Source organism: Trichosurus vulpecula, chromosome 4 (assembly GCF_011100635.1).
Source record: "Trichosurus vulpecula isolate mTriVul1 chromosome 4, mTriVul1.pri, whole genome shotgun sequence".
NCBI lineage: Eukaryota > Metazoa > Chordata > Mammalia > Diprotodontia > Phalangeridae > Trichosurus > Trichosurus vulpecula.
The window spans coordinates 214,281,890-214,308,560 of record NC_050576.1 but is presented as its reverse complement, the minus strand read 5'-3'; positions in this window follow the sequence as shown (position 1 = coordinate 214,308,560).

Below are 26,671 nucleotides of genomic sequence, written 5' to 3'. Positions count from 1 at the left end.
TGGCGTTCCCTATTCCAAGGATAGCACAGATCTATACCACAAACCAAAAAATAAAATACAAACGTGTGTATATATGTGTGTATGTATTATGCATACATATATGCACACGTATATGTACACATATGCATATACACATATGCACATATTTATATATATTATATATACATGAGACACACACATATGAAGAGTGATTTGGTTCTTCATTCAGTTTCTCTCAGATTTAACTTATTTGTCATTAGACAAGGATCACACATTTAGAGGACCAGAAGTTAAATTAATGTGCATAGGTGGTCTAAAACCCATGTGATTTTTAGCATCCTCCAGCCCCTTCTATTACTCAGCTCCTAGAAGGGCACAGGCCCAAGGACCATTTTGTACTTTGTTTCATGTGAACATAAAAAAAGATACATTATGTTGAAAGGAACCATGGACAACGAAACAATATCAGTATTAAATTCATGTTCCAAAAGCCTTAACAAATAAACTCATAAAGGAAAAATCAACTGAAGTATAAGAAGACATTGACAGTAATGCAATACTGGTGGAAGATTTTAATGTCTCTCTCAGTTTTAGACAAATCTAACAAAAAAAGTGAACAAAAGGGTGAATATAGAATTAAACAAATTGCTGGAGAAATTCAAGCTAAAAGATTTATGACTAAATGGGACTGCTAAGAAATACATGTATTTCTTAGCAGCACATGGAAGTTTTGCAAAAGTTGAATATGCATTAGGCATAGATATATAAATAAATGAAAAATAGTTAAATAAATGATAAAAGGCAGAAATATTGAACACATCCTTTTTATATTTTTGCTAATAGCTTAAGTAAATTGGAATTAATTGTTCTTTGAATGTTTCATAGAATTCATTTGTAAAACCATCTGGTCTTACATTTTTTTCCCTTTGGGAGTTCATTTATGGCTGGTTGAATTTCCTTTTCTGAAAATGGAGTATTTAAATTCTCTATTTTCTTGTTCTTTAAACCTGTGTATTTCATATTTTTGCAAAAAATTATACAATCCATTTTTTAGTTTTGTTGCATATAATTGGGCAAACAGTATGTAATATTCCAGGGGTGGGGAACCTGCAGTGAGGCCGCAGGTTTTCCACCCGCAGAATATTCCTTTATTTCCTCTTCGTTTGTTGTGAATTCTCCTTTTCCACTTTAATATTAACAATTTGATTTTCCTCTTTCTTTTAAAAAATAAGATTAGCGAACAGTCTAATTTTTCCAGAAGCTTTTAGCTTTATCAATTTAATGGAAATTGTTTTGCTTTCAATTTTGCTAATCTTTTCTTTGATCTTCAGGATTTCTAGTTAAAGCTTTTATTTTATGCTTTTGTTTCTTTTTGGTTGTGTGCCCAATTCATTAATTTGTTCTCTCTCTCTTGTTGATGGCTAATGTACTTAGTAATATAAGATTTCCCCTAATTATTACTTTGGTTGTATCCCAAAGGATTTAGCATATTGTCTCACTGTTGCCATTTTCTTTGATGAAATTATCTACTGTTTCTCTGACTTGTTCCTCCACCCAAGATTAAATTTAGGATTAAATTATTTTGTTTCCATTTAAATTTTAATCTTTTCTTCAGAGTCCCTTCCTTATTGATCATTTTTAAAATGGCAACTAGTGAATAGGGTGTTGGACTTGGAGTCCAGTCTTCCTAGACCTGAGTTCAAATCTGGCCTCAGGTACTTACTAGCTATGAAGCCCTGGCCAAGTCACTTAACCTCTCAACTTCAGTTTCCTCATTTGTTAAATGGGATAAAAATAGCATTCTTGTAAGGGCTGTTGTGAGGATCAAATGAGATATTTTGAATATTCATGAGATATTTCTAACCTGGCCTCCATAGTTATCTTCCAGGTGATAAACACCTGCAGAGAAGGGGCCAGCCATCACCACTACCTGCTAACCATTGAACACTCTCAGGGCAGGTAAGCCGACCTAGCTGAAGGAGTGAGACACCCTAAGGGATAGACAGAGGCAGCATGTTCCAGGCAAGTCAAATCCTTGCCTGCATCTCAACCACTGCCTCTCCTCAGACCTTTATGGAGTACCTGAGCTTGAGAACCTGAGAAATACCAGTGACCTCCAAACTGCCAACATTCAGCAAATCAGCCCTTGTGCAGACAGGACCTGGCCACTGTTTCTGCACATTCTGTGTGCAGCCAGAGTCACTAAAGACCTGGCGGGGGGGAAAAAAAGGTTCTTACAATCAAAGTCTTTGGCATAGTCAAATGATTCAACATCAGAAGTGGAAACAATGATTTTTAGTTGGTGGAAATGGCATTAAAGAGGATGCATTAATGTTTGCTTAGTTACTCTTCATATGACTTGCAGCTGAAACCTCATACGTATTGTCTACCCTCATTAGAACATAAAATCCTTGTGAGCAGGAACTGTTCCACTTTTCTAGTTTGTTTATTCTAAATTTAAACACCAGAGAGAGAAAGGGAGGGAGGGAGATAGACAGACAGAGAGACAGAAAGACAGAGACAGAGAGACAGAGAGAGAGGCATTTCCATAGACAAAATACTGTCGACTGCAAGAGACCAGCCTCTAACTGTTGAGGGTTGAGGTTGACAAGGTCCAGGAACCCCAAGACTGGAGTTCCCAGGCAGGGTCATTGAGAGGGAGTGCCCCTCAAGGACCCAAGAACTGGAGAGGGTCAGGGCCATCTGGAATGAATTCATGATCGCAAACATTCTTCAAGTCAAGGTGGCAAAGTTTTATTATGCTTTACAGTGGGCTACAGGGAAAGTTTAAATACAAGATTTGGGGGTGAAACCTGTCAATTAGGTGTTTTGGGGTGGGATTAGGGAGTGGTTAAGGGATGGTCAGTTCTTAAAGGAACATGTACTTTTTGTATCTATTGTGCAGGTATCTTACGCAGTGTTCACTGGGAAATAGCCCAAGGAGGGGTTACCTGGGGGTGTGGTTTTGACGGTGAGACATCACTAAGTCAACCAAAGGTCAGGGCTGGCTGGAGATATCCAGGTTGCTTCCATCAAACGTTGTTAGACAAGATGAATGTAAGGGAGTATACATTTGACTACGTCTAGGACACATATCAGGAAGGTCAGTAAGTAGTAAATATTGTTATGTCCCAGTGCACAGCCAATTAGCAACACATAGGGAGTCAGACCAATAAATTCTGTATGTGCCGCTGGCCACAGTATCAGGAGGAGAGATAAGTCTTTGGCTAAGGCGTGCTGCCCTTGAAGTGGAGAGGGACTGCTAGGGCCAATGCTTTGAAGCTAGGGAGAGATGTGATTTTAGAACTGGGATCCAGGCATAAGCACTCAAGCAGAGACTAAGGAGAAATGTGATGTTAGAATTAGGGTCCAAGCACAAGCACCCCATCATAACCTGTGAGTGGCCAGAGCTGAACAGAACAGGCTAGAGACAGAAGAGTCAGGAATCAAACAGAAGTTTTAATTTCAAAGTGAAGGAAATGGCTCATGTGCCAGAGCCCCACCTCTAGTGGAGGGACCTTCTTTAGTGCAGGCAGATCTCAATACTTGTACTTATGGCTACACTGTGAGCTGTAACCCTGGCAATGAGGGGTAACAGCAACAAGGAGACAAGTTTGATTCATAGCAGGACTTCATGACCAGAACATGGGTACTTGTCCAAGCTTTTCTGGTGCTTGTCTGAGCTCAGAGAACACCTGGTACTGGTCAAAGCAATACAATAATTATGTGATTTTGCCAGAGGGTGGGTGCAAAGGATTGTTGTTATGCCAAGCTCAGGGCACAGCCTGTGTGCTGGGCCTTAGCTCCGGAAAACAGGGAGTCTCCTAATATCTTGACAATACAAAATACACAAAAAGAAGACTATATGAAATTGTGAACTTCATTTCCCATCACTTGCTTTTTTCTAAAGTACATAATAAAATTCCATCTGTTACTTTCAAAACTGTCCTGTTTGTCAGTTCTGAATTTCCTTCTGTTCTCTTCTTATACACATTTAAAAAATGTCTCAATGACACTCCTCTTCTGAGCATCATTATTGTTCTTTATCCCTGCCTTAGCCTGAATGAAAAAGGGGGAAAATCCCATGCTAACAAATAAGGACAATATAGCCAAGAAAATTACAGACAGTGGCCATGACCAGAAATGTATATCCTATTCGTCACCTTGAATCCATCATCTCTCTTCCCTGTTCAGTTGTTTTTCAATCTTGTCCAACTGTTTGTGACCCCATTTGTGGTTGTGTTGTTATTGTTGTGTTTGTCCTTCATTCTCGAAGAAGACTGTGACATCAAGGAAATGATGACATGACTTGCAGTTGACTTTGATTTGAGTGAGGGAGGGATGTGCAAAGTCACCAGCCGCACCTTCTCCTCCAGAGCCATCTGGGTCCAGTAGTCTGATATTTACCAGGAAGACTAGAGATGGCCCAGGATGCATTGGGGGACCCTGGCCCTTTTAGGCTCAGCCCATTTCATGTACTCACTTAGAATGAGGTAATGCCCGTTCACTGTATAGGTCCCCAAGCTCTATTTAATAGGGTCTTAGAGCGAATGTCAATGGTAACTTTAGACCAAAGGGGTGAAACATACCTTCCCCTTCCCTCAGGGATGGGTGTTGGCTTTGGGGTGGATGGGGGGTAACACACTGAAACAGGGTGCTGGTAACAGATATCAGACTCTAGAATTCAGGGACCTCCTTGTGTCCCACTCAGCCTCTAAGAGCTCATCCCTGTCCCTCTCCTCTCCCAAAGGAGGTGTCCTGAGTATTTTTTTTTCCCCAGGAGAACTTTTTTCCAAATCTGTCTCAAACTGATGACCCCATTTAAGATTTTCTTGGCCAAGATACTGGAATGGTTTCCCATTTCCTTCTCTAGCTCATTTGACAGATAAGAAAACTGAGGCAAACAGGGTAAAGTGACTTGCCAAGGGTCACACAACTAGTGAGTGCCTCAGGCCAGTTTTGAACTCGGGAAGATAAGTGTTTAAGTGTTTCTGACTCCAGGCCCAGCATTCTGGGCACCACCTAGCTGCTCCCACCTTTCTTTTAGGAGACAGGTGACATTTTTCATCTTTGGTCCTCTGAAGACATGGTTGGTCATTGCTTCGAATCAGAGTTCTTAAGACTTACAAAATTTTGTTTTGTTTAGTTTTTTCAATTTTTAAAATTTTTTTTTGGTGCGGGGAAGGCAGGGCAATTGGGGTTAATTGACTTGCCCAAGGTCACACAGCTAGTAAGTGTGTCAAGTGCCTGAGGCAGGATTTGAACTCAAGTCCTCCTGACTCCAAGGCTGATACTCTACTCACTGTGCCACCTAGCTTATTTAGTTTTTTAAATATGTTATACTTGCATAAATTGTTCTCCTGGTTTTGCTTACTTCATTTTGCATCAATTCATGCTATGTAGGATTCTCTGAATTTGTCTCTTTTGTCATTTCTTACAATGCAACAATATTCCATATACCATAATTTGTTTAGCTATTCCCCAATTGTCTATTAGGAAAGATAAGGCATTCTTTTCAGTTCTAATTCAATTATTTTCTTTTTTTTCCTCTTAATCCTGAAAGAGATGAGTTTTTTTCTGTTTCCTCAGATCATCCTCCACAGCCCTACCCTCCCTAAATCCCCTGTCTATCTGTTGAGTTTGATGTATCAAACCTCCTTTGATCAGAAAAGTGAAATTCATGAGACACCTACTCTTCCCAACCTTTACACCATGCTTGTTTATTCTTCTCACTTATTCTGGTTATGAGAAACAGAAAAGCCCATCTGCTTCTTCCTTCTTTCTGCACTGCTGTATTTCTGCTTATACCCTCCCTTGTCTTTTTCCTCTTAAAACTCGTGAAACAGAACCAACACATCCCTAGGCACTTTATCTTTCTTATTTAACTCCCTATATTCTTTTTGAAACTCGTTTTTTGTAAATTTTTTTTTAGTTTTACACTTAAATACCAAATGAGGGGAAAAAAAACATTGCCACATACACAGCAGACCATAAGAGAGGATTCAATATAAAACAACAAATTTCCATGTCAAGAAAACCTACATAATAAGTACTACACATTGTCTTCAAAGCTGCTCAGCTTTTCTTTGCTTCCTCGTTGGTTTTCTTTTGTTCTCCACTGTGTACTTTGTACTTTATTTTTCCCCCTCCCTCCCTCCCAGCCACCTCCTAAAGAAGGCTACAGTTAAGCATGGAGATATATATAATATACATAGAGATCTATAATCATATACATATATGCACATATACATTCATACACATATATGTTAGACCGTACGATGCTTATTTCCTCCTATCATCTGTTTCTCTGAAGATGGATAGCATCTTCCTTTGTAAGTCTAGACTTTTCATGTTTTTCTAAATTAACCAGCTCATCATTTCCTATAGCCCACCACACCATAGCAATACTCCTTCCTGGATTCAAACAGCATCTTCCTTCACAGGATCTTGGAGGTTGATTTGGGTATTTATAATAATCAGAATGACTTAGTTGCTCAAAGTTGTTCTTCAAACAATTCTGCTGTTACTACATACGATGTTCTCTTGGCTCTGCTCTTTTCACTCTACACCGATATTCTCTTATAATACATTAAGGTGAAGGGACACCTGTTACCTCGTTAAAATGTTAGCAATACATCATCATACAGTCACTTCCAGTTGCTAAATCAATTTACCTTTTTAGGTTTTTCTCAACGTGTTTGATTACAAAGTTCCTATTCACTAAGATCATTTCATGAGAAATGCTTCCAAGTCCTCTGTTTTATTAAAAAAATCTTTTTTTTCCTTGTAAGATTATATTCAGGCTTGGAGGGTATGTTATTCTTGGCTATACTTTTGGAATATTGTGTTATAAGTTCTCCTCTCACTTTTGTTAGAACCTGCCAGGTCTTACATGATCCTGACTGTACTAGATCCTTAGCATTTCATCTGTTTCTTTTTTGGTGCAGTGGTGGGGGCAAGAAGGAGGGAATAAAGGGGAGGAGGGAGGAAGGAAGGTCAGAAACAGGGGGGTTGAGGCAAGTGGGTCACATAGCTAGTAAATGTGTCAAGTGTCTGAGGCCTATTTGAACTCAAGTCCTCCTGACTCCAGGGCTGGTGCTCTATCTACTGTGCCACATAGCTACCCCTTGGTCTGCTTCTCTATGGCTGCTTGCGGTATTTTTTTTTCTTTGATGTGGGAGCTCTGGATTTTAGCTTACATTTAGTTACATTGCTGTAACATTTCCTTTCGGGGCTCCTTTCACAAGGTGACGGATAGATTCTTTCTATTTAATTTGCCCTCTGATTTTCAAAGATCTGGGTAATTTTTATTAAAAATTTCTTGAGATATAGTGTATAGACTTAAAAAAAAACCAGGTTTTTTTCAATTAAATTTTTTTTCAATTAACAAAAATCTATTTTCTCTTTCTCCTACCTCCCAATCCCACTGAGGAAAAAAAAGGAAAACAAAACCTTTGCAACAAATGTGTATAGTGAAGCAAAATAAATTTCCGCCCTGGCCATGTCCAAAAAATGTATGTTTCAATAGGCCTCCTGAGTCTATCACTTCCCCATCTGCAAATGGCTAGCATTTTCACCATGGGTCCTCTGGAATCATAGAGGGTCATTGCCAGGTCTTCCAAAGTATTACACCAATTCTCCTGGTTCTGCTCACTTTGTTCTGTATCATTTCATACAAATGTTCCTAGAATTCTTTGAAAACATCACCTTTAGCATTTATTATAGCACAATAGTTTTCTATTACATCCACATAGGACCAACTATATCCACCAACTGCCAACCTCAGGGCAGGCAAGACAGCCTAGATGAAGTAGCAAGGCACCCCGAGGAAGAGCCCCAAGGAGCATCTACTAGGCAAGTCAAACTCTGTCACCACCTCGGTCACCATCTCCCCACTTCAATGCAGGTAGCCTGGGACCCTGAACCAAAGAACCTTGGGAATAGCAATGCTTCCAGCCCAGTGTCCACAGCCATCATCCTGGGAAGTGGCCTCTGAGGACATGCAGCCTGCCCACTGCTCCTGCAGGTCCTCCAGCCTCAGCTCCTGAAGAACCAGGAAAAAAAAATGGTTCTTATCACCAAAGTCCCTGGCATGGTCAAAAAAATTCAACATAAGAAATTGATATGATTTTATCAATGGAGATGCCATTAAAGAAGAGGCATTGCCATCTACTTTGCTCCTGTACCCTAAGGATAATAGGACTTACAATTAAAACTTTCCAATATGGGTTGTCTCCTCCAATAGAATGTGACCTCCTTAAGGGCAACAAGATCTTCAGGGCTTAGTACGATACTTTGCACATAGTAGGTACTTAATAAATGCTTTATTCATTCATTCATTCATTCATATGCCATAATTTGTTCAGCCATTCCTCAATCGATGGGTACCCCCTTAGTTTTCAGTTCTTTATCACCACAAAAAGATCTGCTATAACTATATGTTTTCATAGATGGGTCCTTTTCTTCTTTCTCTAATCTCTTTGAGATAAATAGGCCTAGTAGTGGTATTGCTGGATCAAAGGTATATATGGTTTAGTTATCTGGGGGCATGGTTCCTAATTGCTTTCCAGAATCACTGGACAAGTTTACTGCTCCAGCAGCAGCCCGTTCATATGCCTGTGTTACCAGAGTTCCTCCAACAATTATCCTGTCATCTCTGCCAATCTGATGGATATGAAACAGCCTCAGAGTTATTTTAATTTGCATTTCTATAATTATTAATGATCTGGATCATTTTTCATAGGGTTGTTTATAGCTTAGACTCCTTCCCTTGAGAACTGCTTGTTAAAATAACACAAAATAAAAATAAATATATTTATTATTCCTATATATTATATAGAAATAAAATAAAAAACAAAAAGCTGACTTTTAAAATGATCTATCCATTTATCTCTTATTCTTATAAATTTGTCAGTTCCTTATGAACTTTGGATGATAGGAGAACTTTATCAGAGAACCTTGCTGCCAAGATTTTTCCCCCAGTCAAATGTTTTCTTTCTGGTATTAGCTATGTTGGTTTTGTTTGTACAAAAGCTTTTAATTTTATGTAATCAAAGTTGTCCATTTTATTTCCAGTGATTCTCTCTGTACATTGTTTACTCATGAGATTTTTTCTAGCTCTAGATCCAAAAAGCAAATTTCTCATTTTTTCTTCTAATTCGCTTAAGCTGTTGTCATCTTTTACAGCTAACTAAATCTTGTCTCCATTTGGAGTTCATCTTGTTACATGGTGGGAAATGTTGGTCTATACCTAATTCTTGCCAGGTTATGCTCTAGTTTTCATCGTAATCTTTATCAAATAGTGAGTCCTTACCTCAGTAGCTGGAATCTTTGGAAGCTCTATTCCACTATATTTATTTTCCTCTGTTGGGAAAATTATTTATATCTAGCAAAAAATCCAAAGGGTTCCAAGCATAGTCTAGGATAAGCTACCGATACTTTCTTCCTCACAGTCTAAGAAGGAAACTGAGAGCTTTATTGGACTCTTCAGATTTTGGAGACCCCATATTCCCCATCTGGGTACCTTGTTGGCCCTCATCGACCAAGTCACTGGCAAACCTGCCTCTTTCAGGCAGGGTCCAGGGCAGGCTACAACCATAGAGGATGTAAAGCAGGCTGTCCAGTAGTCTTTAAAAGTCACTCTTGCCTAGATCTCTTTGGTCATAGTGCCCTTCATAAATAGGTGATGACTACACCAGAAACTGAGACCTCCAAACTAGACACTGTAATCTTATCTTCTACCCTGGCCAAATGGGCTCCTACCTATAAAGACCCGGCTCCTGAGTGAATGATAAATCATTATAGAAGATCCTCCATATTGTAGTGTAAGCCCAGCTCTTCCTCTCCCCACCCATCCCCCAGCTCCTACAAGATCTTTAAACTCTCCAGCTTGGAATACAGAATCAGACATTCCCTTCTGGCTAGGAGACTGAGAATGCACCTCTCAGACATTCCTCTCTGGCTGATAGGCCTGAACAAAGGATAGAATACACTTCCACTAGGAGACAGATAGGTCTTGAACAAAGAACAGGAAATATTTCTGAAGCTGCTTCTTGAGGACCTAGCCAGTTCTCAAAAACAAAATGATTGACAAAATCTTCCCCTCCCGAGGGGAGTGGCTCCCCTCTATGGCAGAGAACATCTGGGACAGTTAGCAGTGAGTATCCCCTCTCTGGTGGGAAAAACTTTCTTTGTTCAGCACCCTATAAAAATCACCACGTGGGACAGGCTCATTGGGATCTCACCCATGGGGAGGACGCTTTGCTTGGGACCACCTTCCCTTTTGGGGCCTTGATCGAGCTGTGTAAACTGGGATCCCCTCAGCTTTGAGAGGATCAAGTGCTGGAGTTCCCCTGGGAGGTGATGAATCTATGTCATCTGCGTCCTTGTCTTTGTTGTGTTAACTGTGTTTGTTAGAGTATTTCCCCTATCTTTCAATAAAAAACTTTGTTCTGTTGGGAGTGTGCCTTATTGCCAGCGTGAATCCGAATCTGAACCTAACTTAGCTTAATCGAACACTGAGGAATGACATTTTTCCTGATTCACCAATGGCTGTATCTGCTAAGAAAGAGGTATATGCAATGGAATTCAGCAGCCACTAATCCAATAATAGGGGATACCTTGGGAATGGGGGTCCTGACGAATTCTTCCAATGGACTGAGCTCCGTGTTGCATGTCTAGCTTGGGAAAGAGCCCTGAGGGATAGAGCAGAGAACATCTTCATCTATGTTAATTCCTGGGCAGTGTAATTCTGGCTGAGTTGTTTGGAGCTAGAAAGAACAGGATTAGACAACAAAGGTTCTTCCCTTTGTGGGTAGAGCTAATGGAGGAATCTTGCTGATTCCTCCCATACATATAACTTTTTGTGGAGGCATGTCAGTATCCATCAGACAGTATCATCCTCTCAATGAGGTCCTCAGGAAGGAGGGAGATTTTCCAGGCAGATCAAGGAATCCTAAGTGGTATGGGTACAAGAAGAGACTTTGGTATCAACTTAAATCCTAGGACAGATTGTACACAAGAAGTCTATGTCCAGCATTTACACAAATAAAAGCAGATCAAAATAATTAGAAAAATATTAATTGCTCATGGGTAGGTCAAGCCAATATAATAAAAATGACATTGATACCTAAATTGATTTACTTATTCAGTGCCATATCAATCAAATGACCAAGGATGACCTTCTAAAACTAGAAAAAAAATAACAAAATTATTCTGGAGAATCAAAAGATCAAGAATATCAAGGGAATTAATGAGAAAAAAGTGTGAAAGAAGGTGAGCCAAGAAGTACCAGATCTCAAACTATATTACATGGCTGTAATCATCAAAACAATTTGATACTGGATAAGAAATAGGCTAATCAGTAGAATAAATTAGGCATAGAATATATAGAGGCAAATGAGCACAGTAATTTAATTTTTGATAAACCCAAAGATCCTAGCTATTGGAGCAAGAACTCACTACCCAACAAAAACTGCTGGAAAAACTAGAAGTAGGCAGCCAGAAACTAGGTATAGACTAGCACTTCACACTGTATACTAAGACACGCACCAAATGTGTACATGACTTTAATATAAAAGATGACATCATAAACAAATTAAAAGAGCAAGGAAGAAATTACCTGTCAGATTTATGTCTGGGGAGAGATTCATGACCAAATAAAAGATAGATAGAGTCACAGAAGTTTTAATTACATAAAAATGTAAAAGTTTTTACACAAACAAAACCAATGCAGCTAAAATTAGAAGTGAAGCTTTCAAATAGGGGGAAAATCACTGCATCAGGTTTCTCTGATAAAGATGTCATTACTAAGATGCACAGAAACTGATTCAAATTTATAGGACTATATACATTCCCCAAGAAGAAATCTAAGTTATAAAAAGCCATATTAAAAAATTCTAAATTAGAGAAATGAACATTGAAACAACTTTGAGGTTCTACTTCATACCCATCAAACTGGCAAAGTTGACAAAAAGGGAAATTATAAATGCTATAGGATCTGTGGGAAAACAGATACATTAATGCACTGTTGGGTGAACTGTGAATTGCTCCCATCATTCTGGAAAGCAATTTGAAGCTATGCCTCCAAAACTACTAAATTAATGCTTACTCTTTGTTCCAGAAATACCTCTACTAGGTTTATACCTCAAATAGATTTTTAAAAGAGAAAGACCAATACATACAAAAATATATTAACTCTTTTTGTGGTGGCAAAAAATTGGAAATGGTGTATTAACTGGAGAGCGGCTGAACAAGTTATGTGATAGAATATTCTTGTGCTATAAAAAATGATGAAGAAGATAGTTTCAGAAAAACATGGGAAGATTTGTATGAACTGATGCAAAGTGAAATGAGCACAGCCAGGAGAACAAATTACATAATGGTAGCAATATTGTAAAGACAAACAACTTGAAAAGTTTTAGGAACTCTAGTCACCATAATGACCAACCATAATACCAGATGACTCAAGATGAAACATGCTATCCATCTCCTGACAGAAAGGAGATGAACTTAGAGCACAGATTGAGATATTTTTGTTTTTTATATGGCCAATGCAGGAATTTGTTTTTGCTTAATTATACATGTTTGTAACAGTGGTTTTGGTTTTCTTGCTTTTTCCAATGTGGAGGTGGTGCAGGGGTGGGAGAGAGAACATGAATCTGAAAATAAAATTTAATTAAAGAAAAAAAAGAAGTTTATGTTTTCTGACCCACTTTACTGCAGAATATCCTGAGGTATGATGAATTGTTGACTGCACCAGAAGTGACCCTACTTGTGGTCCTGATGCTTCCCTAATTCATTGTCACTTTTGTTTTCCAGTATTTCCCCTCTCTATTTTTAATAAGTAGCAATTTTTTTGATGATTACTGCTTTGTAATATAGCTTAAGATCTGGTACCCTAGCCTTTCTTCCTCTTCACTTTTCTTTGAGATTCTTGACCTTTTGTTCCTCTAAATGAATTTCATTTTTATTCTAGAGCTATAAAATAATGTTTTGGTAGGTTGATTGGTATGTCACTGAACAAATAAAATAATTTAGGTGGCATTTTCATTTTTATTATGGTAACATATCTTGGGACAGTGTGCCCTGCACCATGGAAGCAGAGCCCCACTTTAACAAAGACTTAAAAGTCAACTAATAGGCTGGGAAAATGAGCAAATAATGGGGGGTGGGGGGAAGGAACCTCTGACTATTGAAAGTTACTATGATGACAAAGAAGATCAAAATACACACTCGGAAGGAGACATCAAAGTTAAAGCTCTTTCATCCAAAGCCTCCAAGAAAAATATGAATTAGTCTCAGGCCACTGAAGAACTCAAAAAGGATTTTGAAAATCAAATAAGAGAGGTAGAAAAAAAATTGGGAAGAGAAATAAGAGTGATGCAAGAAAATCATGAAAAATGAGTCAACAGCTTGCTAAAGGAGACACAAAAAAATACTGAAGAAAATAACACCTTAAAAAATAGACTATGCCAAATGGTAAAAGAGCTCCAAAAAGCCAATGAGGAGAAGAATGCCTTAATAAGCAGAATTGGCCAAATGGAAAAGGAGATCCAAAAGCTCACTGAATAAAATAATTCCTTAAAAATTAGAATGAAGCAAATGGAAACTAATGACATAATGGAGAAATCAAGAAACAATAAAACAAAACCAAAAGAAAGAAAAAAATAGAAGACAATGTGAAATATCTCATTGGAAAAACAACTGATCTGGAAAATAGATCTAGGAGACATAATATAGTGATGCGTCCTAGCCACGAGTAATTAAGATTTCTCCAATTATTTAGGTCTTTATCTCTATAGCGTTTCATAGTTGTATTCATATAGATCCTGTATGTGTCCTGGCAAGCTGACTCATGAGTATTTGATACATGCTGTAGTTATTTTGAGTGTAATTTCTTTTCTATAGCTTCCTGCTAGGTTTGGTTGGTAACATAAAGAAATGCTGAAAATTTATGCAGATTTATTTTATATCTTGTAACTTTGCTGAAGCTGTTAATTGTTTCAATGAATTTTTTACTTGGCTCCTTTGGATTCTTTAGATAGACCATCATATCAGCTGCAAAAAAAATCATCTTCCCTGCCTGGAACATTCTCCTTCCTCATCACTATCTCCTAGCTTTCTTGGCTTCCTTTAAGTCTCAGCAAAAGCCCAATCTTCTACAAGAAAGCTTTCCCAGTCCTCTTTAATGCTAATACATTCCCTCTGTTGGAGCAGGTAGGCATAGTGGATAGAGTGCTGGACCTACAGTCAGAAAGATTCATCTTTCTGAGTTCAAATCTGGCCTCAGATACCTACTAGCTGTGTGACTCTGGGCAAGTCACTTTGCCCTGTTTGCTTCAGTTTCTACATTTATAAAATGAGCTGGAAAAGGAAATGGCAAACCACTCCTGCATCTTGTCAAGAAAATCCCAAATAGGGTTATAAAGAGTCGAACACAACTGAAAAATGAACAACAAAGTCCATTTAACATTATCCCCAATTTAGCTTGTATTTATCTTGTTTGTACATAGTTACTTGCATGTTGTCTCCCCTATGAGGTACTTGAGAGCAGGGACTAATAGTTTTGTTTTGGTTTTTTTGGCTTTGCTTTGTATTCCTAGTTCTTAGAATAGCACCTGACTTTTAGTACATGCTTAATAAATGCTTGTTGACTCAACTAATTTTTTTAAAGAGTGATTTCCTAAATATTTTATATTCTATTCTATTTTATAGAGCTAGAAAAAATAATAACAAAATTCATCTGGAAGAACAAAAGGTCAAGCATATTAAGGAAATTAATGAAAAGAAGTACAAGGGAAGGTGGTCTAGCTGTATCAGACCTAAAACTGTATTATAAAGCAGCAATCATCAAAACTACTTGGTACTGGCTAAGAAATAGAGTGGTGGATCAGTGGAATAGATTAGGTACACAAGACACAGCAGTCAATGATTATAGTAATCTACTGTTTGATAAACACAAAGACTCTAGCCTCTGGGATAAGAACTCACTATTTAACAAAAACTTCTGGAAAAACTGGAAAATAGTAGTACGGCATAAACTAGGCATAGACCAACATCTCACACCCTATGGGGTGAGGAGAGAGGTGTGGGAGGCTGAGGGGAAGGATCCTTCAGCCTTGAGACCACACATGGCCTTCTAGGTCCTTGGGTGCAGCCTTCTGACTGAGTCCAAGTTTTACAAAACAAATCCTTTTAATGAAAGAAAATTTGTTCTGTGAAGTTTGGATTTAGTCAAAGTGTCATACTTGAGGACCTAGAGGGCCACATATGGCTTCCAGGCTGCAGGTTCCCCACCCCAGCCTTATACCAAGATAAGGTCAAAAGGGGTACATGATTCAGACATAAAGCCAATTAGGAGAGGAATAGTTTACCTGTCAGATCTATGGAGAAGGGAAGAAATTATGAACAAAGAGAAAGAGAATATTATGAAATGCAGTCTGGATAATTTGGATTACATTAAATTGAAAAGTTTTTGCACAAACAAAGCCAATGCAATCAAGATTAGAAGGGAAGCAGAAAGCTGGGAAACAGTTTTTACAACCAGTGTCTCTGATAAAGGCCTCATTTCTAAAATGTAGAGAAAATTGAGTCAAATTTATAAGAATACAAGTCATTTCCCAATTGAAAAATGGTCAAAGGATATGAATAGGCAGTTTTTAGATGAAGAAATTAAAGCTATTTATAGTCCTATGAAAAAATGCTCTAGATCACTATTGGGTAGAGAAATGCAAATCAAAATAACTCTGAGGTACCATTTCACACCTATAAGATTGGCTAATGTGACAAAAAAAAAAGAAAATGATAAATGTTGGAGAAGATGTGGGAAAATTGGAACACTAATGCATTGTTTGTGGAGTTGTGAACTGATCCAACCATTCTGGAGAGCAATTTGGAACTCTGCCCAAAGGGCTATAAAAAGGTGCATACCATTTCATCCAGCAATATCACTACTAGGTCTGTATCCCAAAGAGATCATGAAAAAGGGAGAAGGATTCACATGTACAAAAATATTTATAGCAGCTCTTTTTGTGGTGGCCAGGAATTGGAAATTGAAGAGATGCTCATCAATTGGAGAATGGCTGAACAAGTTGTGGTATATGAATGTAATGGAATACTATTGTTCTATTAGAAATGATGAGCAGGCTGACTTCAGAAAAACCTGGAAAGATGTATAAGAACTGATGCTGAGTGAAGCGAGCAGAACCAGGAGTACACTATACACAGTAACAGCAACATTGTTTGAGAATCAACTCTAATAGACTTAGCTCTTCTGAGGAATTCATTCAAGGATCTAAGACAATTCCAAAAGATGGAAAATGATGGAAAATGCTATCTACATCCAGAGAAAGAACTATGGAATCTGAATGGAGATTAAAGCATACTATTTTCTCTTTTTTTTCTTTCTTGTGGTTTTTCCCTTTTGTTCTGATTCTTCTTTTACAACATAACTAACGTGGAAATATGTTTATTATGATTGTACATGTATAGCCTATATCAGATTTCATGCCATCTTGGGGAGGGGGGAGAAAAGGAGGGAGAAAAAATTGGGGACTCAAAATTTTATAAAAGTGAATGTTGAAAAAATTACAATGTAAAATTAAAAAAAAAAGAAGACTAGCTATTTCTCCTTGTAATTCTATTAACTTTTCCTTTTAGTATTTAGAAGCTATGCCATTTGGTACATATATATTAAATATTGACTTTGAGTCATTATGTGTGTACCTTTAAGTATAATGTAATACCCATATTTATCTGTTTTGAGTATATCTATTTTTACCTTTGCCTTGTTTAATATTATGACTACCAAACTTGAAGTATATTAGATTTTGTTCCAACCTCTAATTTTAATTCTGTACAAATCTTTGTTTCAAGTGTGTGTAATGGTAATCAGGGAAGGACTTTTTGCTGTTCTCTTTTGGGATGCTAAGGCCATCAAGTGCCTTTAATGAGTCTAGCCTTTGTTTGAATGGGGCAGGTAAAGTGGGATCTTTTTGTTTTGGAGGGTTTCTCAGCACTAAGGCAAATGAGAGTCATTGATTTGTATATGATATGGTGCTAGAAATTGAAGAACTTTCCCACACCCTAAATGCTAAGTTGGTCCCAGCCCTCAGGATCCAGAACATAGTATAAGAGCTCTGAGGTTGGTGTTTTGCCTTTGGGGGTACCCTTGTTGAAAGAGCGTTGGTGACAAGACTCTGGGCAAGCTGTTGAAACAACCCCTAGCTTTGATAACCCAGATGTTGGTGCTTCTCTGGCAACTCTGTTTTGCTATGGATAGACTGGTTTGTGTTATTTGCTTTATTTATATAATATATGCTTGTAATTTGTGTTTGTATTTGCTCTCAAGTTCAGGGTGCTGCTCTTTTCCCCCTGAACTAACTGAATGATATCTGTATGTTTAATTAAACTGAGATTGTTAACTCCTTAAAGTTGCTTTCCTTAGAAAAGCAGATCAAAGAATCTGCATTGGCAGCCCTTCTGTGTGTTGGTGTTATTGGTCTTACACAGTCACGATAGCTGCTAGCAACATTGTTGTTACAGTGTGTTTCTTCTAAACAATATTTTGTTGGGTTCTGTCTTCTGAACCATTCCACTTTTCTCTTCTGTTTTAGGGATGAGTTTATCCCATTAACATTCATAGCTGCTAAATAAATAAATAAATGAAAATTTAAAAAAACCATTCATAGTTGCCTGTCAGGTCATTGCAGTGGTTAGTTTTATTTAACCGCTTTTCCGTGTTACAAAGGAAGGTTCAGCGAGGTTGGCATATTGGGAAAAGACTATTATATAAAAATAAGAGACATTCATAAAACTTTTTGTTTGGCTGTTTTGATATTGGCTCTTCCTGTCTCAAAAAGTGATAAGCACAGAAGCTTTAACCTGTTCCATCTTTCCAAACTGTGCTGGTTCTCTCCTCCCTTGGTGCCCCTGTGCTGCTAGGGGCTCACCATATTGGTGCTGGACTTGGTATGGACACCCAATCAGTTTTAGCCCTAATGAAGCTTAGAACTCTCTAATTCCTCTACCTCCCCAGAAGCAAGGACTAGAAGCAAGCACTGCTACCTTCAGGCTACATCAATGGAACTTAAAAAAAAAAGAGGAGGGATGCATCCTTACAACATGATACTAATATAGACCTTTTCCTTTCATCTCCATGTTGGCCAGGTGCATTGTGGTAATTATTCTTTCATTTGGGTTTTCTTTTGTATCACTTCATACTGGGTTTTTCTTCTAGTAGGGAAGGAGAAATAAGTATTTATTAAGCCCCTGCCAAGTGTTTTACAAAGATTATCTCACTTGATCCTCACAACAACCTTGAGATGTAGGTGCTATTTTTATCCCTACTTTACAGTGGAGGAAACTGAGGCTGACAGAGGTTCAGCAACTTGCCTAGGGTCACACAGCTAGTAAGTATCTGAGGCCAGATTTGAACTCAAGTGTTCCTGACTCCAAATCCAGAGCTCTATCCACTGTGCCACCTAGCTGCTTGCTGTAAAAGCAGTGATTCTTGGAATTTCACAGGTACATTGGCTCCCTGTGAGTACCTTGTGCCCTTTTATTAAGGGCCATAGTCCATGTCCCACACAATCACATTGTTCAATGACTGACTTTGTTAGACTCAGCTCTTCTCAGCAATGCAAGGATCTAAGACAATTCCAAAAGATTCACAACAGAAAATGCTATCCACATCAAGAAAAAGAACTCTGGAGTCTGAATGCAGATGGAAGCATACTATTTGCTCTCCTTTTTTGGGTTGTTTTGTTTCTTCTTTCTCGTGGTTCCTCCCACTGGTTCTAATTCTTCTTTACTACATGACTAATGTGAAAATATGTTTAATATGAATGTATATGTAGAGTTTACATCAGATTGCATGCCATCTTGGGGAGGGGGGAGGAGAGGGAAGGGGAGAAAATTTAAAACTGAAAATCTTATGGAAGTGAATATCGAAAACTAAAAATAAATAAATTCATTTTTTAAAAAAAGAACCTATGTTTTTATAGGTGAGCTCGAATTCCTGGCTACTTTCTGCCTTTCTGTTTCTTCCCTAAATACCCACCCCATGATCCTGAGAGATGGATGTTTCTACCATGAGTTCAAGAGCTCCCAATTTTAGACAATGCTGGCTGCGCTAGAGGAGGGGCTTCCTATAACCACATCACTTCTTGGAAAAGATAACTGACAGAACTATTCATTAAAGCCTTAAAAGACAAAAGTACCATGTTTATGGATTGTCCAAGGCACCTTGGACCCAAACACCAAAATGAGATAGTTCTTGCCCTCAAGGAACTTACATTCTTACTGGTGGTTGGGGGAACTGCTTGTACTGATGAGGTTTGGGGTTTAGGGGTGCTCAAGACCCCAGAATACCGACTCGCCGGGTCCTGCTGAATGAACTCGACTCAAGCCTTCTCAGCCAAGGAAAAAAACAAAGTTTATTAAGGATTTGCCATATTGGGTTGTCTTAAAAAATCTCACCATTTGTGACGCTTGTTTTCACAAGCGGCCAGATTCAACCTACTGAGCTAAATTGAATCTGAGCAATTTGATGAAGGCAAGATGGAGTTTATATACACAAAGATTGTAGGAGGGATCTAGGGTGGGCCTGGAGTGATGGGAGGAGGGGTTTAGGGAGGGTCTTGAGGAGGAATCTAAGGAGGAGCTTGATGGGACTGGGATGAGGTCAGATTCCAGGAACCAAGAGAAGGAGATTAAGGGTGGGAAGTAGTTGAAGGCTACCAGGAGATAACAGACAATGTAGGGCTAGGCTAGTTTAAGGGTAACAGATTTGGGTATAGATACTTTGACAAGATCAAGGGTGGAAACTAGCCAGACAATGGAGGGCTAGGCTAGGTTAGAGTAACCTAGCCTAGAGATATAGGCCTAGCCATAATAAAAGGCTTATGGCCTCAGGCAAATGCCTCATCTAGTGGAAAGATTCAAGGGGAATTCAAGGGGGCTCCCACAGTTCAAACCCCATCAGTACCAAGATAAATACACACAAGATCTATGACATCCAAAAGAGGCATGCTTGATGAGCATAGGATCTCGTGAGTTGCTTGGACAATGAAGGTGAAAGAAAAATGTGTATTTAATATTACCTCAAAGTGCTTTTATATATGGGGAAATTTTAATGATGGTGATGAGATTTATGTTTTAAGTATTTGTTAATGCACTCTTATGAGTCTTCTGTGTTTTAAGCAGTTCTATTATCAAGGAAGAAGTAAATAACTGCATCATACTAATGGGGTACAGGTTGTGGGAGCCCCCTTGAACTCTCCTTGAATCTTCTGCCTTGATCTGACCTTCACCTGAGGCCATAAGCCTTTCATTATTGCCTAGTCTGTCACCTCCAGATTGCCTCAGGCTGCTTCCCACCCTTGATTCCATCAAAATCCAATTTTGGTTCCTAGAATCTGACCTCTAGTCACCCCAGTTCCATCAAGATCCTCCTTAGACTCCTTCTTAAGACCTTCCCTAAACCCCTCCTCCCATCACCCTAGGACCACCCTAGATCACTCCTACAATCTTTGTGTATGTAGGCTCCGTCTTGCCTCCATCAAGGTGCTCAGATTCAATCTAACTCAGTAGGTTGAATCTGGCCCACGTGTCTATATATGTGTCACAAATGGTGAGATTTCTAAAGACTCTACCTAATATGGCAAATCTTTAATAAACTTTGTTTTTCTTTGGCTGAAAGGAGGCTTGAGTCCAATTCATTTGAGCAGGATCCAGCGTATCAGTATTTTGGGGTCTCAAGCACCCCTAAACCTCAAGATATGGTTCCCTGACCTCATCAATACCTGATACCTATTTTGTACAATGAATTCTTTTTCAAAGAAGATACTCTATAAATCCCTTTTAGGGAGCCCCTAAACATGAACCATACCCAAACCTTGTTTGAGAGAATCTCCCCAAAATTCTAGTGGAAGATGGAGGGGCTTAATAAGGCAAAAGAAGTAAGAGAACACTGATCCTCTCTTTTGGAAGTCAGGCCACCTCTCCCCCATCCCCCATAATGAATCTGGGCCCTGTTTGAATCCTGAGGAGGAGCCTTTTATGGGAGGAGGGGCCCCTGGGCAACAGGTTCATCATTGCTTTCTACTCAGTGATATCCTGTTACCTTCATAAACTGTAATTTACTCTGGCATTCCCCACTTTTCTTGTTATCAGTCAGATCATGCCAGTAGTGGAACTGATGAGGGTTTGGGGTGAGAGGTGCTCGACACCCCAAAGTACCGACACACCAGGTCCTGCCGAAAGAATTCGACTCAAGCTTTCTCAGCCAAGGGAAAAGATAAAGTTTATTAAGAGTTAGCCATATAGGCCTCCCCCAAGACATCCCACTCCTTGCGACACCTGTAAGGAAAGTGGGCCAGATCAATCCGAGCTAGATTGGATCTGACCCCTTCATGGAGGCAAGATGGAGATTATATACACAAAGATTGTGGGAGGGATTGAGGGGTGGTCTGGGGTGACCAGAGGGGTTTAGGGAGGACTTGAGGAGGAGTCTAAGAAGGAGCTTGATGGGACCAAGATGAGGTCAGACTCCAGGGTGGGAAATAGCTGAAGGCTATATGGAAATGACAGACCATAAAGGGCTAGGGTAACAGAGCTAGGGTATAGATATTTTGATCAGGATTAAGGATGGGAAACAGGATTAAGGGTGGGAAACAGCTGGACAATAGAGGGCTGGGGAAGGTAGGCTCAGAGGATTAACCTTTTTGTTCAAGATGCCAACAAATATGGCTGGAAATTATCTTGGGGGCAGAGAAACATCTGAGGGCAGGGGCAGGGGACGGGAGGAACTTTGCAAATTTGGACATCTCTCTCTAAACCTAAATACTTAGATATTAATGTTAAATTAGTAAAAATCACTTCTATCAGATGTGCATAAAACGAAGAACTCAGTATTAAAGTTTTCCGTCTCTACTGGGCGTATCTCTTACTTCCAACTAGCTTTTCCTTTCAGCAGGTTGAATGCTGACTCATCATCTAGAGAGTCATTCATGTTGTGCCCTCTGCAGTTTTGGTAAACATTCTGTATCTTCATTCAGGTGATTGGTAACAATGCCAGGGTAAAGCAACCACAGTCTTATATAACGTGTCCTTTGATAGCACAGTGGGAGACAAAAGATTGAGCTTAATGAGCCATGGGTTTGCCGCAGGTCAACATTCCTTAGTTAATCTGTTCCTTTTGTCCAGTCTGCATTATGGATCCCAGCCCCAGGTCCCAGAATATACTGACCAGAGCAGGACCAACTATTCTACACACTTCCACCTAGACAATATGGTGAGTCCCATAAAATGGGTGGATAAGGTACATATCCAAATTCAGGAAGAAAGGAAACAAGCATTTATTAAGTGCCAGGGACTGTGCTAAGCTCTTTACAAATACCTCATTTGACACCTGAGGAGACAGGTGAAGTAACTTGCCCAGTGTTACACAGCTAGTAGAAGTCTGAGGTCAAATTTGACCTCAGATCTTCCTGACGTGTATAAATATATATCTATGTCTATACTAAGAAATGTTTAAAAAATCAAGATATAGGGAAATAGGGAAGTGGAAAAATTCTGAGGCCATGAGAGTCTGATGGCTCAGCCTCTGGGAAAGTTTACCCTGAAGTTTTTTGTTCTTTCTTCTGGTTCTGGTTTAAAGATTTGCTCAGTAAGAATAGGGTCACTGTGACCTGCTTTCCTTTACTGTAAAAGTACTATAGAAGAATGGAGAGGGTCTCCCCCTCCCCTTATCCTATTCTCCTTCTTCAGATTTATAGATGTCACCTCAGTTGTAATCATTAACTAAGGGAACGGGAATTGAAGTTTCTCTGCCTTGATTTCCTAGTTCTTTGTCTAGCTTTCATGCTCAGATTGTAAGCCCACCTCTCAGCCAATGGTGAGAAGGGTCAGAGGTGGGCAGGAATTCTCTTGTGTTAGGTATAATTGGTGCTTTGCCCTTTGTAAAGGGCCTCCCTTGCTAGATCTGTTTTGGCGGGGAACACCCTATTCTCGAGAATTGAATAAAATTTTTTCTATTCCCACCCTGAGATGGCTCCTTATTAACTTTTTAATTGGTGAGTGTCTTTCATCCCACACATTACCTAGTCATATCTTTTCTAATTCCAACACCCTCCCATACTCCTTTGCCTTAATAGTAAGCACTGTCTCCATTCCCAAGAAAACAGGTGGTTTATTTGTTTTATTGCCACTCCCCCACCCCAAGTAGGATGTGTAAAAAGTGATTATTTTCCTATTATATTAACAATTATTAAATTAGGATTTTTTTCTTTTTCATTTCATCATTCAGGGACCAGTCCCTGCAGGCCATGCAGCCAGTCTCTGAAGGATGAGGCTGATAGATGAGACTGTCCTAATTCTTGGGGCACACACTCTGTGATCTTGGGCAGGACACCACCCTACTAGGGGACCTTCCTTTTATTTATAGGGTGAAAAGAATCTAATTTAGATGAATTCTTGCCCTTAGGAAGTAAATCTATGTCATTGTACCCCTACTTTGGAATCTAGGGAACCTAGCTCATGAAGGAGAAAAAAGTGGTCTGGATAGAGATGGATTCCTTGGTCCAGATTGCTGGAGGCAGCTGAGTTGAATGATGGAGTCAAGGACTCATCGGGAACAGATGAATGAAGACTTTTTGCCCACCTCCTCATTAATTGCTCACCAATGAAAGTTGATTTCCACCTGTCAGGGGCACCCCCTTTTTCTAAAGGTATTTAAGCATTCAATAATCTCCATGGTTTTGTCTTTGGTTACCAAGAGAAACCACTGACCATCATTTTATTCATTATCGGCTAGCTTAATTAATAAGTTGATTATTAATTACCCAGAAAGTCTGTCTCTTGGGCTTTTCATTTGTCTCAGATGTAAACTTTCAGAGGATTGGGATTGTTTGGTTTTGTCTTTGAATGCCCAGTGACCAGCCCAATCCTTGTAGATTGATCTATTGACAACTAAATACAAGGCACCAGGACAAAAACAAGATGAGATAGTGTCTGCCTTCAAGAAGCTTATATTCTATGGGAGGTTGGGGGATATTGCTTATACACAGAGAAGTAAATACAAGATAATTTTAAGGAGGACAGCAGGCTAACAGCCAGAGGGATAAAGGAGAGAGATCTCATAACTAGGCAGCAACTGAGCTAAGCCTAAAAGGAAGTATCTGGGTTTGAAGTCCAGTTCTGCCAATTTCTACAATTTGACCTTGGGGAATGAGTCTTCATGCCTCTAAGCCCAATTTCTCACCCATAAAATGAGGATAAAAAAAATTATGTCCCCAAGATAATTTTCAGTCATATTTATAGGGATCTTGAACAAAGAAGAGGTTAATCCTCTGAGTTATCGCTTCCCACCAGTCAGATTAGAAAAAAATGCTAAAAGTTGGAAAAGTTCATTTTTGGAGGGACTGTGGAAAAAGAGACCTTCATTCACTGTGGGTGAAATAAGAATTGGCTCAGCCAATCTGGAAAAATTTTGGAAATATTCAACAAAAATGATTCATTATTCATACCCATTAAGCCAGAGGTTCTACTACTGGGATGGTCTTATGCCAGAGTAAATTATGGTTTATGAAGGTAACAGGATATCACTGAGTAGAAAGCAATGATGAGCCTGTTGCCCAGGGGCCCCTCCTCAGGACTCAAACAGGGCCCAGATTCATTGTGGGGGATGGGGGAGAGGAGGCCTGACTTCCAAAAGAGGGGATCAGGCTTCTCTTACTTCCTTTGGCTTCCACAATCTTGGAGCAGAATTTTGGGGAGATTCTCTCAAACAAGGTTTGAGTATGGTTCATGTTTAGGGGCTCCCTAAAAGGGATCAACAAAGTATCTTTTCTGAGAAAGTATTTCAATTGAATTTGGACGATGCCTAAGGTTCCTAATGATGAGGGCACAGTCTCTGGGAACCCCCTTGAATCTGGAATACAGTCTCTGGGAGCCCCCTTGAATTGTCCTTGAATCTTCCAACTAGATCTGACCTTCCCCTAAGGCCATAAGCCTTACATTATCATTAGGCCCAAATCTCTACCTAGCCTAGCCCTTTATTGTCCAGCTACTTCCCCACCCTTGATACTATCAATATCCATGCCTTCAGCTACTTCCCATCCTTAATCCCATTCTCTTGGTTCCTGGACTCTGACCTCATCTTGTCCTCCTTAGACCCCTCCTCAAGACCCTCCTGAACCCCTCCTCTAGTCACCCCAGACACCTCAATCCCTCCTACAATCTTTGTGTATATAATCTCCATCCTGCCTCCATGAAGGCACTCAGATTCAATCTAGCTCAGTTCAGATTGAATCTGGCCCGCTTGTGAATACAGGTGTCACAAAGGGTGGGATTTCTTAAGACAACCCATTATGGTGAATCCCTAATAAACTTTCTCTTTTCCCTTGGCTGAGAAGGCTTGAGTCGAATTCTTTCGGCAGGACCCGGTGTGTTGGTATTTTGGGGTCTCGAGCACCCCTAGAAATAACGTATGGTTCCCCTACCGTCATCATTTTTACTTTAACCTCTTCACTACCAGCTCTAAGTCTGCAATAGGCCATTTTGGCTGAAACATAAAACACTTTAAGAGAACTAAAATCAATCCAGGCTGCACTTCTGACTCCCTGGCCTTTGCTTAACGTGCCACAGAAATGTCCTGGTTCCAGAAGCTCACTTCACCCTTGGACTTCTCACAGAAGTTCCCTATGCCCCTGCAGCCCCTTCCTCTGATGGGCTAGTTCCTCCCAGAAATTCCATTCTAAGGAAAATCCCCAGGCCAGCCAAGTCTTTACTACTCTCCAGGCAGTAACCCAGACCTTGTGGACTTTGTCTGTTCTCTACTCTCTCCCATCCCCCTTTTAACTCTTTTTCATAAGTCTTCCATTAGAAGGTAAGCTCCTTGAGGGCAGGCTTTTGTGCTCATATTAGTAGTCTCGGCTCAAAATTGCCTGCAGAGCATATAGTAAGTGCTTAATAGTTGTTTTCAAAGAGGACCAAAGACTTCATGGGGTGATTTGCAGATAAATTGGATTTAAGTGAAGCAGTTACACACTCTCTTTCGGAGTCCTGGAAATCCAGTGGCAACACAAAAGTCTTGATTCCCGGCAATGGCCTGGAGGCAGCTAGTTTTCCCTGAACACCCCATACATCCCAGGTGCTTAATTAAGGCTTGTTGATTTGCTTTGGAAAATAGGTGGAACATTGTGTGGGGTTTGAAACGTTAGACTGGGGATTTTATATTTTATCTCTGGGACAATCTGAAGCTGCTAAATGCTGTGGAGCAGGGGGTGACATTATCAGGCTTGAGTTTCAGGAATATCATCTTAGCATCTGGATAGGGAGATCGGAAGGAGGGAGGCAAATTTAGGAGGCTATTGTAACAGTTGAGGCCCAAATCACTTTTCACTTAGACTTCCATAGTGGCCTTAGGAGTGGGGCAGTATGGGGGTAGAATGGATAATGGTAGACTTGGAGTCAGGAAGACCTGGGTTCAGATCTGTTCTAAGACACTGGCCAAGTCATTTAACCTGTTTGCCTCCATTTCCTCATCTGTAAAATGGGGATAATAGACCCTACTTCCCAGGGTTGTTGTCAGGATCAAACAAAATAATGTATTTTGTAAGGCACTTTGCAAAAAGAACTCTATAAATACTGGCTATTATGATTACTGTGAGTCAAGAGAAGGACATGGGAA